The sequence below is a fragment of the Gadus chalcogrammus genome, chromosome 12 (genome assembly GCF_026213295.1).
Source record: "Gadus chalcogrammus isolate NIFS_2021 chromosome 12, NIFS_Gcha_1.0, whole genome shotgun sequence".
Lineage (NCBI taxonomy): Eukaryota > Metazoa > Chordata > Actinopteri > Gadiformes > Gadidae > Gadus > Gadus chalcogrammus.
The window spans coordinates 25,887,487-25,902,174 of NC_079423.1; the positions used below are offsets into that span (position 1 = coordinate 25,887,487).

The 14,688-nt window shown below is 41.9% G+C and overlaps 1 protein-coding gene across 2 annotated transcripts in view; it reads left to right on the plus strand.

The window, feature by feature from the left end:
- Positions 1-1,489: 1,489 nt before the first annotated feature.
- tbl1xr1a (TBL1X/Y related 1a) overlaps positions 1,490-14,688 on the plus strand; it is a 31,429-nt gene continuing 18,230 nt past the window's right edge. The window contains exons 1-2 of one of the 2 annotated variants that reach the window (XM_056603363.1): positions 1,490-1,857; positions 12,274-12,348. The gene's annotated coding sequence lies outside the window, so the exon portion shown is untranslated. The remainder of the gene's footprint in view (positions 1,858-12,273; positions 12,349-14,688) is intronic. The other variant, XM_056603362.1, reaches the window with a different exon arrangement.

Genomic DNA, 14,688 nt, shown 5'->3' on the forward strand with positions numbered 1-14,688 from the left:
GGGCAATTCAGGAGTACTGTGCTTTGCTGTAAAAGGTCATTATGTAACATCCTATATTATGTCCTAATGAAGTATTCATATTAAAAGCCTGGCCTAAAAGGCTCAGCCAATCAGTAGTAGCTTAGATGGAAGGGACTTAAATATATGACATTGTGCGTTTATTGGCCCCTTAGAAAGAAACCTAAGTAAACCTTTTGAATAATGACGTGAAGTGAACTTGCCCATAGTGTGTTAGTTCTTGTAGGTCATTGGGGTTTATCCATGAGTGACATTCCTTCAAGTGTTACCAAACCAGATACATCTCCATTGTGCTCACTTGTAAAAAATAATCACACAAAGAGGAAACACTCAAACCAAAGGGACAGGTCTTAATCTAGGTCTAGGAAGTTGGTATGGTTTTAAACGTCGACTCACCGAACATCGTATATCAATAGTAGTATGTTTACACACTCCAACAATGATTGGAATGATCCTTGTAAAAATAGATTCAGCCTTTATCCCTTAAAGGCAATGCAGAGAGGCTCTCCCAGTCATAAAACAGTAGAAGAGGGCGGGACAACATGTGGGCGGGATTAAGTAAATCAGGATTTCATTGGTGCTGGGAGTCCAGGAGGATGTTATGTCACTGCCATCTGCTTACTTTCAAATCGGAGCAGGCCTCAACAGAGTTATGATTGGTTGGTATGTAATTCCTGCCCGTTGGGAGGAATTTAAGATTTTAGAAGCAATTATTCTGGAGAATTATATACTGTAGGAATAAAACAGTGTAGTTTGCTTTTTTGTAACAGATTCACAATATTTATAATATATTCATAATATAAATTGTATTGATTTCACAAAATCACAATACAGATAGTGATGGTTTTGACATGATTGTATATTCATCAAAGCTGCGTAACATACGATTCTTCTTCGTGATCCTTTTTTAATGAGGGAATGTGTTGTGATTTGGTTGTGAATCTTTTTTTTTTATGCCTGAGGTCAACCCTCATTATGAGCAGATAATGAGAAATAATAATGAAAGCAAACCCCCCAAAAAACAAAACAGTAAAATGTCAAAATTACACAAAAAGAATTGGCAAATAGTAGTAGCTAAAGGTATTTGAGTGAGATACAACATAACAGAATTAGTCAATGTGAATAGATTGCCATTAGTACAGTTATAACACACACACACACACACACACACACACACACACACACACACACACACACACACACACACACACACACACACACACACACACACACCTGGCACCACTACTCTGCTTTGTTTGCTGTTGCCATAAAAACATGCAACAATAAAACGTATTTACAAAATATCGTTGGAGAATCAATGGATAATGCAGAATTGCAATAAATATAATTAAAATGTGGGCAATAATTACAATGTGGGCAGTTTTTTCAAGCGATACAGTCTACCAGAGCCGTTCTCTTTTTTCATACTGCGACACCCATTTGATGTTTATGTGACTAGTGTCTTTCCCTTAGCTATGAGAGCTGCAGCGAGAATTGCCCAGGCCTACCTCATTTTCGCCTGGCGGGTCAGCTCCTCTGTGTTTCAGTCTGAAGCCGTTGGCTGCTAGTGAACCGTTTGGCTCTTTCTCTACTAGCGAGCAACCTTACAATCTATCCCAACTGTGCATCTACTTCCATTTTAACGGGATTTACTCAATTATAGGCCGGCGTTTTCAAAACACAGTGTTAACTTGGGAGTTAACGCAGTAGATCGCGGGGTCAGCGGGCCATTATAACGTATTTTTGAGGTTAAATTGACTGGTGGAAAACAACGGTGGAGGAGATTCCATATTAGGAGCACACAAGAGAAGGCAGCCCTTGTGTGATTTGGAACCTCCGGTAAGTGTTTTTTTATATTTCTACATTGTTATCGCGATTATAAATAGTACTACCTGTTACAGTAATTACAGATTACTTCATATTGATAATGTAGGCCGGCTGATTGGCTGTTTTGGACGTTTATTTTGATGTTTTCTCTTGTGGTGGGGGATGGGCAACCTCAGCGCGCGAGTGCGCGCGCACAGTGCGTGGATGCCTGTATGCGCGTGGCAGTTAGTATGTGTGTTTGCGAGCGTGTTCTTTTTCAAAACTTTTTTGTTAGTTGACAAATGGATATATATATATTTTTTTTTGAAATAAATCATACTTGTATGATAAGTTCAACTGTAACCCATAACATGCTAGGGACAACATATCCCCTGAAATATTAGTAAAACAATCTCGTAACTTATTTGAGCTATTTCTTCTGTCTTTGCCAATTTTCCGTGGTGATTGACCCCCCCATCAAAATGTAGCTAAATTAAATACTCGTGTATCACAACATGAATCAAAGCTTACAAGTGTGCCATGCAACTGGCGTTTCAAATCCATGTTCGTGGGGGAGGGGCAGTCTGCAATCACACGAGCGCGCGTGCACGGACGACTCACTTGCCAACCTTGTAAATCAACTCATTGACATAATGTTCTAGTCGGGAGATACTAAATACACCAGCTGGACGTGCATGGCTTTTGTAAACACCCTTAACCCTTCCCTCCACCCACCCCTTTCCAATTGTATGCCCCCAGATTGTAAGATATTTTCTAGGTGTACGTCCAATTTAAGAATTTCCAACATTGACACTGACCTAATTATTTCAAACCTAATCAAACTGTAGGATCTCTACGAGTATAACCTCATGTTTATCACCACACCTAAAATTGACAATCTATAATCTTGAAAGTAACTTAAGCAAATCCATCGTACACAGTCCAGCGTCACGTCACATGTGTGTAGTTACTTGTTTGACATGTTTTCTGGACTTCTCGCAGAGAAGAATTATAATGGATTATTACAACAGAAAGACTTGAATTAATACTTAAGAAAGCTTGATTTTACTTTTAAGATGCTTGATTTTAGGTTTTTAAAGGATTTTACACAAATTATATTTTCTATTAAACAGACTTGGTAAGTAGCCTTTTCTAGCTGTGGACTTACATTCACACAAGCCATCAAGGAAACTGATATCATGGTTGTTGTGATGTACAACATTTCGAGTGCCCCTAGGTTCTCAATATACAACATAGCAGGATGATGGATACATGTATTCCTTTTTTCCATTCATACTTTTTGTGTTATGTCTGTTATTTCTGGCAATGTTCCCCAGAATATTTTATATAGTCACCAACTGGATGCACTTCAGAGCAAGGCTGTTTTGCGTTGCTTTTACAGATGCCATTTTAATCTAGGTCATGGTGCCTACTAGGGATGTGTGCACTGCTCGTTTTTCTCATGGTAGAATGAAATATCAACCTGGTGACATTTTAAGAAGTTGAAATTGATAATGGGCAAAACATTCTATCCACCAAAGCATTATTAGTATTATCCCTATAGGCATCATCAATAAAGAGCGTACATATCAAAAGCATCCTCCAGTCCACCATGCTTTGCACTAGGGCTTGTAGAAGGGCGTTTGAAGTCTTTGTGAGTAAATGTTTCCCAGCTCATCGTGTTTGTAGTAGTGTGGCATCGAACTGCGTATTTTAAGTGGCTGTCATCCTCCAGCTGTCCAGGTCCCTCCATTTACCTCCAATATGGAGCGCCAGTCTCATGCAGTCCTACCAGCATGCAATATTATTGGCTCTGCAAAACATTAGAAATGTGTTTATATGTTGTCTGGCCAGTAATGGAATAATATAAATGAATGCTATCTATGTAATTATTAAAAACAGTTTTAGCTTAGCAAGCAAGCTAGTAATCCTGGACATAGGGCTGCTTCTCAAACCCCTGTAATCGTATCTGTTCAGTCAATCACTCAATCCCTTAAATTTAACAATAGAAAATATTTCACAATTTATGCACAATAGGGCTAAACAGAACTTGGAATATGCATAGACACACGTAATACGTTTTTTAGGGATAATCAGTTTATGAAAACAATGTGATTTGATGGGTATTAGGAAGAATCATCAGCTCACTGCTGGAGCACAGACGTGTGTTTTAGCAACCTGGGTTTTATTCATGTTTACTTGCGGTTGTATTTTTATATAGAAGCACACAGATGCAAAACGTTGAGGAACCTGGCCTCAAATCTTTTCCTGGTCGGTCCTATTGGACACCCCTCCCAGCTACCTAATTTGTAGGAGTTTCCTCTCTTGGGGAGTGCCCTAACCAAAAGTGTCAGTAAAGATACTACGTAGGGATGGCTCCAACTGATTCATGTTATTGCTAGGCAACAACCAACAACAAACCCAGTTGCAAACAGACTTTGCCAAGATATTCCTTGATTTAAAGATTATGTTTAGATTATTGCGAAGATCTAGTGCACTGGTGCGCACTCTAGCTGGAGTGCACCAGTCTGGGGCCGTTTTTCGTTGTTCAAATACATCATTATCTGTAAGTATGTTAAAGTAGGTGCTCTGAGCGAAAGAAAACTATCGAGCCACACAAAGCTTTCGTTGATAAGAAAGATGTGCTTGATGTGTTTGGTCAAAGCCTGCCGATAAGGCACCTTGGTGAACTTGAACACTTAAACTGAGAGGCTGCTGCATTAGCAATTTGGATGCATGGTTGTAGAATTGTGAAGGCAAAAATGTACCATCTGGGCTTCCTCATTTGGAGATTGAAGAAGCTGATAGAAAACGGTTGCATATTAGTTGCCACGAAAATGGAAATTCCGGTGCTTGCTAATGGTAGGAAACTAGGAATTGGGATTTTGGAGTGAATCTCGAATATGTTACAGGATCTTAGTTGGGCGTTTCTGTTGCTTTTTAGGGGGAAAAAAATTCTGTTGGAGGTTGTCATGTTATTTCTTCTGCTTTTTGACTTAAATATGTGTCTTTCTTTTTCCCCACACGCTCCATTCTCCGTTAAAAATGCACTGCCGAAGTCTAACATCTAAATACAACACCAATTGTGTTTCACTGAAGCCTCCCGGCATGCTTATCCTAAAGGCAATACACCAGTATCACAAAGTTTATCCCCAGTGCTTGAAATGGCGCTGGTTTTGCTTGGAAAACCCTCACTGGTGTGTTGTCATGGTACATAGCCCAATTCCGAGAGACAATTAATTAGATCTGAGAAGTACAAAGTTCTCATGGTGTTTTCTCTGTTTCGATAGTCTCTCCTTCCCACCGATTTTATTGAACGTGGAGCGTGCAGACGCCAGAAAATGTCCAGTCACTGATTAGATAGCAGGGTAAAGTTATCTACACAAAACACATCGATCATCATCGGGCCTCATTAAATCAGTGCGAGACTGTGAGCGAGAAATGCGGGCTATTACAGTTATGTAAGAGGTGCTCGCCAGTGCTGTGGGATTGGACGCGTGGGGGGAGGGAAGTGAGGGGACGGAGGCGGCGTTCACAGGCAGAGGAGGGAAAGGCCAGGCGAGTGGAGTCCTATTGAAATTCCGTATGTGAATGAGTCAGTGGGCCTGACGTAGCCACGCTGCTGCAGGTGTAGGCCGTCTGGGAAGGAAATGTCTGAGGCAGAAAATGGAGTGGTTGCTGAAAGGGGGGTGTACCATAGTGGTTAACGTATGCGGTAGAGAATCATTTGGGTGCTGTTTCGGAAGATGAGTGTTCTAACTCCAAGGCCCTCATTTTCCAACCAATTCTGTGTCATTCATTCATGGCCTATCACCACTTAGGACTTTGGCCTCATCTGAGAAACGGGCGCACATAGGATTTTTGGGTATGGCTTTTTGACACTGCGCGCCGTACCTTTGGCTCGTAGTGCTGGGCTGGCACTGATCCGCTCTTTGTCTAATCAGTTACATGCTCTGTCTGACAGCTAGCGGACTCCTTTGACACAGTTTCCCTACTCCCTCCCAACCTTTTTGCCGCGGTAGCTCATCGGTCACTGCTTCACACTTGTCCAATCTCTGGTTACATCTCTGGCCAGCGGAAGGCAGGGGGTGGGGGCCGGTTCTACAGCGAGCACCGTCGAGTAATGGTGGAGAGGAAGTAAGGCCGGCTACCAGTCAAGACGCTGGTTGTCTTACACACTCAGTTATGTAATAATCATTGTTCCTTAAAATGGGGCATATTTCAATTCCTTTAATGAATCTTAATTGGATACTCAAACAATATTTCATTTTTATTTCATTATTATATATCATAATACCATCAACAAATTACCTTGTGACATAACAGAACCTTCCTAAACCTGCTTTCATAAATCGTACAAGGAAGATCAATCACCGAACAGGCCTCTCTTTTCGTTTTTGGTTTCTGTTTATACATGCAGAACTATTCAGTCTAGGATCCAGAGACCTGAGTTGGCATTAACTGACAACCGCAGCCCCGTGATGTGTGGGCCGCGACCCACAGGGGTCAAGTTCGTCCTAGTGAAAGAATGGTGCAGCCTTGGCTTTCCCCTCCCCCCCCACCATGCTTTGATCTTTACTAGCCTCGCGAGCACTGCTGCATTCCTCCCCTGCCTGGGTAGACACACTGCATGCATTAATTGCATTCTTGCAAGCCCCACTACTACAAGGATTTATTTTTACGAAAAATGTTTTATATTTGACCATAATCCCCCTCGACCACACTCCAAACAGGTCCGTCTAAGCCACTTATGTAAACAAATCATTCCCAGCTCCAGATCGGCCGCCTTTCGATGTTCAGCTCGCACACATTCCGGCCGTGCTTGTGTCGATAAAAGCGACCAAACCTCCCCAACAGGTTATCTTTAAATGATATGAACAATGTTTAAGGCCCACCCCATACTGGCAGCGGCCTCTCTTTGCAGCGAGACTAGAGGGTGTGCTCTATAAGAGGGCTGGGTTGGGTTAGTGTTGCTCCTACTATGTCATGGGACCTCGGTGCTGCGCCACAGTGTTAGCTCATAGTGTGAGCTAAAACCCAGAGCCAAAAATAGTCCATGCATTTCTTCTCATGCACATTGATGAATAGATGTCTTACTACTATTCTCGAAGTGAAGTAAGATAACTCTAATACAAACTTGCTTACACGTCGCTATTGAACATTGTATACCACTCTACATATGAAACAGAATTTCTTCTCTATGTTGGATGTTTATTATTGCTATCTTAGTGTTTTGTTTTATTACTTCCTCACTTGGCATTGGTGTTTGGACTGATATGCGCTCAAGTGCATTGGCTAACACGTTGCTTTGATATGAAAGACTTCAAATGGCTCCCCTTTTTATCCAAGATTATCTACAAACAAGGTAGTATCAACTGCTGAGCGTGACTACCAAATATTCTACAGCTCAGACTGTCTAATTCCTGAGTAGCTGGCTATTGTTTTGGCCACCCCGTTCAGCATTAGCCTACAGCAGTGCAGGGATAGTAAAACTAGTATGCATCAGGCCTTTGTGTTGCACCAAACCATTTTGGTGCCATTGGCCTCACCCTCTCTGTATCTGGCGTGTGTGTGTGTTTGACACTATGCACATGATGCACTAGCAATTTGCTTGGTTCCCATATTTTAAAATTCATGATTTTATTGCCGGCCTTTTCGGCCTTTGCAACCAACCATGGTTTTGCTGCTATCTTTCACTGTGTAATATCGATTGACTCTATATTACAATACTATGTTTTTAGATAACAGTTGAAATGGCCCACAGCTTCGTGTGGCTCGATCGGTAAAACCTGTAGGCTTTTCTATTGATTCGAAAATCCTGAAAAATGTAGGGCAAGGACTAAGTGTGCTCTCTGAAGAAAATGATTGCATAAACAATTCAGCATTTTCAAGTAGAAGTCTATGGCAACTTGTTCCTCAGGTTGCATTACCCCACCACCTATCTCTGTTACACACAACTGCCTCCGGCGAGCTGAAGCATGACCCTTGGCAGCATGGAGCTTGTAGTCTCATTAATTGGGTTTAACGCTTGCAGTGAATGCGGCTTGTGGCGTAATAGTTTAGAGTAATTCATGCGCCCCAACACCACTATTTGTGGGGCGTAGCCCAGAGGCTCACTAGGTTGGCTTTCTTCAGCAGTCCCCCTCTGTGACCCTGAACTGCTTCCAACGGTTCGGCTTGTCCACGTCCAAGACAGCATGGCTCTTATCCCATGTAACAGTTATCCCCCCCCCGTATTCTGTGAGCCTGTTGTATGGCCCCAGGAGTTTAAAGGGTGAGAGGTTGAACAGGAAAATAGTGGGGAAGGGTGTGTGTGTTTGTGTGTGAGACTGTGTCAGTGTAAAATGAGCTAGGGAAATGACGGAAAAATGGTAGAGAAGGGTGAACAGTGAGGCAGCAGGAGAGATAGTTTCCCTGGATCACTTGGACGCAGCAGAGGTGTGTGTGTGTGTGTGTGTGTGTGTGTGTGTGTGTGTGTGTGTGTGTGTGTGTGTGTGTGTGTGTGTGTGTGTGTGTGTGTGTGTGTGTGTGTGTGTGTGTGTGTGTGTGTGTGTGTGTGTGTGTGTGTGTGTGCATGGGGGAGGGGTTGAGGAAAATAAGAGTCAGCGGGGAAGACTTGACAGTGGAAAATGAGATGGATACACCAGTTCAGTTGTTTTCTCTGCAGCCCAAGGACTGTTTTTTGTTTTTTTTCTCTCCTTGCACAATGCAAGGCACATGACCTGGGCTGGGAGCCTGTCTCAATTGCATTTGACTCATTTGGTTTGTGTTAAGATAATACAAGCCAGCGAAAGGCTCGGATCACTGCTTGGTCTATGAGATGTACTCAAGCCCTGTATTTCTCAGAGGCACTAATGTTCTGAGGCTAGCTCTGGTACAGCCGTAGATCAGTGAGTGTCCGATATATCGTACTTCTTAACTGGTGAGACGAGTGGTTCTCCTTTAGGCCCTTTCCCATGGATAACAACTATATCCACATCCCTCTATCATGTTGTTGTTATAGTTAATTTGATGAGGTCATTGGTTAGCGCCACTTTGCGAGATTTTGTTACAACGACTTAATTCATATAATAATATTCATGCTGCTTTTGAATTGGTTTTATCTAAACAACGTATAACAAAAAGGGAAAATGTGTTAATTGACTACATTTACATGCACTACAAGGCCAGTAAGGCAGAGTAACCACGTCACAGCCATTATCCAGTTTAGATTGGACGGATTAACCTACTTTCATGGTGTAAACATGATGACATTGGACCCTAACCGATCTATATCTAACATATATCGGAGTGACAATTGATTAGAACGTTTTGAATCACCTATTCCCGAAACATGTATTTTCTTCGTCTAGTTTCTAAAATGTCCTCCTCCTTCCAAAGAGTATATCATCCCTGCTCTGTGACTAACTGGTCAGCTGGGACGCAGCCAGCAACTGATCTGCAAATCATCTGCGCTTCTACGAAATGAGCCGGAACCTCCACGTTCCAGAAGTGAAGGCCTTTCTCTAAAGTACAGGCAGATCTGAAAACATAACTTTTTTCAACAGTATATCATGCAGTCAACCGGTTACACATAGTTCACCACTTGCAGTGTTTCCCACAGAAATTTTGGAGACTATGGGGGGGGGGGGGGGGTATGGAGCGATTGTTGACCGGGGGGGGGCGGTATGGAGCGATTGTTGACCGGGGGGGGGGGGGGGGGGGTATGGAGCGATTGTTGACGGGGGGACGGGGGGACGGGGGGGGGTTGTATGTCTTCAAACTTCGTCTGAGCAAAAAAAAAAAAAAAAAAATTATAATAATAATAATAATTCATGTGCACGCAGAGACTATGGCGGCCGAAATTACACTATGGCGGGCCGCCATAGTCTCGTCGATGTGACTTGTCTTTTGACAGTGCCTTTCTCAGTGGAGCATTTGGGGTCGCAAGTACTGAAATAAGCTGAAATAATAACAGAACCATTTTGACACACATATTTTAAAAGGTCTTATAGACTTCCTGAGTATACGAAATGAATTACATTTCTATCGGTTTGTAGTAGGCTTACTCGCTAAGTGTATCAGTAAATGTTGAGTGCTTTTTAGATTGCTGGATTTTAGTTATATAGTAAACCTTTATATATTTGTTTACATGACGTTACATTACAATGTGTACGGTACACGGTTTCGGAAAGTAGGAAAGAGGGTAGTAGTAAGAAGGTTCTGAATCCCTGAATCTAGCAAATATAAGTGTATGGAATCGCTTCCATTCGCATCAAACCAAATCACAGCAATGTTTTTGCATCGCACCATATTGTTTCGAACTTAAATTAAAATTGAGGAATCCTACCGAAGCCCATGTATCGCAATGCGTATCGAATCGTGCTTGAAAGGAGAGATGCGTATATCCATACTTGTTACCAATTATGTTGAGCTGACAATTACTCCTCGAGTCAATATTCATTAACTCTATCCTTACTAAAATTAAAAGCCTCTGTTCCTTATGATGTGAACCGTTATTGATGTGAACCGTTGCTCAATGAGCAACAGTCACATGGTAAGACCTTTCTTAGCTCTCGATGCCGCTGCCGTGAGGTCTGAGCTAGGGCAGTGACCCTGATTGCATAAAGATTTTGAACCAAATCCAAATTATTATACGGTTTACAATCTTTTATATTAAGACAATCTGAAGTTGCAGTCTGTAGAAGTGACCATAAGCCCTTTCTTAAGCCCCAATTGCTTTTAGAAGATCAGGCAGCAATGCATCATTACGTTTGTATCACTATAGTTACCTTCAACTCTTTAAAATGCTGACGGTTGATTAATTGATAACCTTAAAACATGAGCTCCTTACAAGAATAATGTGTTATAACTGTTGTCATATCTAGCCATTGCATAACAGCTATTTATGGCAGCTTTAACGCTACACTGCCCTGCCCTGATGTGGCACTGTGTGAGAGCCTGTCTCGTAGGCCGAAACAGTCATACAGTTCTTCTAAAATCTATGTTTTTTACAATAGAAACCAAGCATACCAACTGTGCTGTATTGGTGGAGCTATCGATGGTGCCCTAGAATTTGCTACAAACCTGCTCACACAGTGGAGAAAACCAAAAGGACAACATGATGGATGCTGTAAATGTCTTTGTGTTTACCTTCAACTTCCTTTTGAACATAATAGGATGTTCAAGGAGAGAATGTTCAAATTTCCAATGTTGAACTATGTAAGGTAATTGTTTTTCTTGGTGCTTGGTGCACCTTTTGAAATGACATTCCTTCTTCCATAGCTCTATTTTCATCTGGAAACTTAAGACTTTGAATTTATATTGTTTGTGAGCGTTAAACATTAAACATTTTCTGCAATGCATGGAAATTCTGCATTGCAATCGCTGTTTCGAAGAGTATAGTCCTAACTCTACTATGGTAAAGCAGTTCCTAACCTGTGTGACCAGTCGACGCTCTGATGTGGGTGTAACACAGATGGAATGCTTCAAATACAGATTCAATCTGACTTTCGAGGTGTGAATGAGTAGAAACTATCTGACAATCAATAAAGTCAATAAAAAAGTGCCCATAATGAGTCTCAGGTTCTCACAGAGATGAGGGCCATATATTAGATATTAATTCTTTATTTGTTTTGCATCCCTAGTTTGTACAGACTAAAATCTGAAGAAGGCCTGTTTCCAAGCCAGTTTTCTTCTTTTTTTTTTTTTTTTACAATGCTTGGAGTGCAAATCACTCTCTCTGTGGACGAGGTGGGGCAGTGATCTCTCTGGCATCAATGCAACATGTTTTTTTGTTGAAATCTTTGCTTGTTTAAGCTTGTATGTAGTATCAATCAATGAAACAGACATATGACTCATGTCTGTCTTGCAGTGCATTCAGTTCACTGGGCCAGACAGCCGTAGAGTAGAGCTACATGTTTTGTTTTTTCACGAATGGAATATAAATTTTCTGAATCTGATCTAATTTTTTATAGCTTTTATGTAATCAAATTTAAAATATGTGTTGACAGCCCTACATGATACCAAGTTCTGGATAGGATTAACCGGTTGCTTTATACTTTGCAGCTGGAAATGCCAATTTGTTATTGTAAATAGAGACTATGATTTTCACAAACCACCCAAACAACCTTCCAGCAAATATTGAAAAATATCACAAAATCTACAATATCTGTCCCCGGAAAACGTACCAATTGCTGGAATCCAGTTATTGGGATGGCATTCATGCCGGTTATTGTAAGGACAATTCCCCATTTGACCAAATGCCCAGGCCAATTGATGGATATCCCCCGCAACAAATATTATTGCAAATTACATTTCGGCCAATAAGGGGCAGTAGGTGCAGTAACCCATGTTCACCAGAGATGGCTCCATTTATTCAATACATTGTGGTAGATGTTGACTAGGGTTTTACTTATTTAAAGTTTTTTTCTCACCAGTAACCATCTAATTTCTCTCTGTTAACTACAGGTGCTGCTGAGTCTCTGGAACAAGGCCCCGACCTAACAACGTGGTGGTGCTGGTGAAAACAGGCGTAGCGCTGTGGTGAGTAGGCCATGGGGTCGTCTCTTGAATCGATGTATAAAGCTTATGGCAGAGAGGCTCAAATCAGGGTGTAAAGGGTGTTTCACTTTCTTTGGCCTTCATATTGATTGTGACCAATCCTGTTGCTGGAGGCATGCGAAACAAAATTGTGCATTCCTCAATCAGTATTGCATATTACTAGCATGGATAGAATAAACAATATGCTTAACTTTTCGGAGCCAGGTAGCTTTTAGTTGATGGGTAATGGTGGCTGGGATAGCCAGGTAGCTTTAGGTTAATGGATACGCTTGGCTGGGATAGCCAGGTAGCTTTTGGTTGAGGGATAGCCTGGTAGCTTTTTGGTAAGGGGTACTGGTGGGTGGGATAGCCAAGTAGCTTTTGGTTAAGGGATAGCCAAGTAGCTTTTGGTTAAGGGATAGCCAAGTAGCTTTTGGTTAAAGGGTACTGGTGGCTGGGATAGCCTTGTAGTTCTTGTCCAAAAAGGATGCACTGGGTCGACTAAACTGTTTGTCGACACATTTGTTGGTCGACTGCCATAGAGGGCCCAAGTCTCAGCCAGGCTTTCACAAAGGTTTCACTGTGTGTTTCCTCCATACACAAGACCGCCAGGGCAAGACCACCAGGGCACACCTTTGTTTTAACCTTTCAAAGTTATGCTGTTTTCTATGTCCTACGACAATGGACATAGGTGATTTTAGTTAGTGCTGGACTTTTGATTATGTTGACAAAAACGTGTGTTTGTGTTTTCAATGCATGTTCTTTAAAATCACATTTCTGGCATTACATTACCTTTTATTTTTCAAGTAGGGCTGAATAGCAGCTGCAGCCTGCTAAAATGGGCGGGGTGCACTATCTTGTCACCGACAACAACTTGCATTGCCTAAATGTTGCAAATGGTAAACACCAGTCGTATTCACCCTAGTCTGATAGTTGTTGATTGTTTTCTAGCATAGTCTTAGACCAACATTGATTTGGAGCCTAAAAACACGTGATTGTTTGTGCTGCACATGCACAGCGTCTTTGCAGCTAAGACTTGACCCGAAATAAATAGTTTGTAGTTGTAGCTAATTGCGATTATTGGATAATATAGCACGATATAGTCTTCATAGATAAGTTGTGTTTTTCTCTTCCACCATTCCTACTTGCCTGTACTCAGTCATGTTGACTGTTGATGGTTTACATCGGTCTAGAAGTGAATCTGGACCACATGTAATTGACATCCGCATATAGAAAGCCAGACACAGTTCACAGGCTTGGCAGAGAAGGGAACAGGCAAGAGTTTTGGTGGTGGAAATCCTGACTGCTTCCACAATACCACAGTACCACAGACAAAGGCCTCTTTGTTATGTTGGGTTTTTGTTTTGTGTTGTTTTTCTGCTCCTCGTCGATTTAGCATTTGCTTTAGAAGACTCCTGCGCACAACTTGCCTCTCAGAGAGTGTCGTTGTTCTCATAATAAACCACAGATATGTTAGAGGCCAATGCTGTTGGCACCAATATATCCTCTAGGAAGCTAGAAATTCCACCGTCCCTAAATAACCCCCGTTTGCTCATTCAGAGAGATGTGCCTCTTACGCTAATTAATCTGAGCATTACATGCACCTTAAAGACAGTTAATTGTTCTATTTTTTTGCATTAATGCACAATCCATATTCAGTTAGATTCTCATTGATTAGTGTAACATTAAGATGTAATTACACTGTAGCCCGCCCCGGCATAAAGATGGAAAGAGAAAGATTTGTAGCTGAACAAAGTCTGCAGAGGAAGACGCCATGCAGGACCTCAGATCTGGACAGGGTGTGCTTCTTAATGCGTCGAAGCGGAGCGATTGGAATCTGAAGAGCAACTCGACAGGGGAGTCTTGTCGATACACGAGTCCTCCCCCTCATACTATAAGAGCAGAGGGGTCACGGCCACGCACTCCGACTGGGCGAGCATGACGCTCGTATGCGAGCACATGTTGCAATAGAAGACGGCTCGGGCTCCCACCAGGAGTGCTGTATCCTTTACAGCGTGCTTTGTTCTCGTCCGAAACAAAGTGCGGGGAGGCGTGATGTGAGTTGTGTGAATCCCACGCATGAGATATACGTCGCCGTCTCCTGTTAGCTGATAGCTTCTTGTTCCTCCTGTTTACTGAGCTGACGTAAAAAAAAATTGCGACAGCTGTTGCTGTGCGGTCTTGAATTGAGTTTGATTTAATTGGAAGCATATATATGACATATACATCCTGCATATGTAATGTATACTTTATACAGACATAAAAGCACAAAATTGCACTCGCATGGTAACTTAACCCCTTCTCCAGCAGTATAGTCAACAATGTAGTGCAGATTTCGGAATG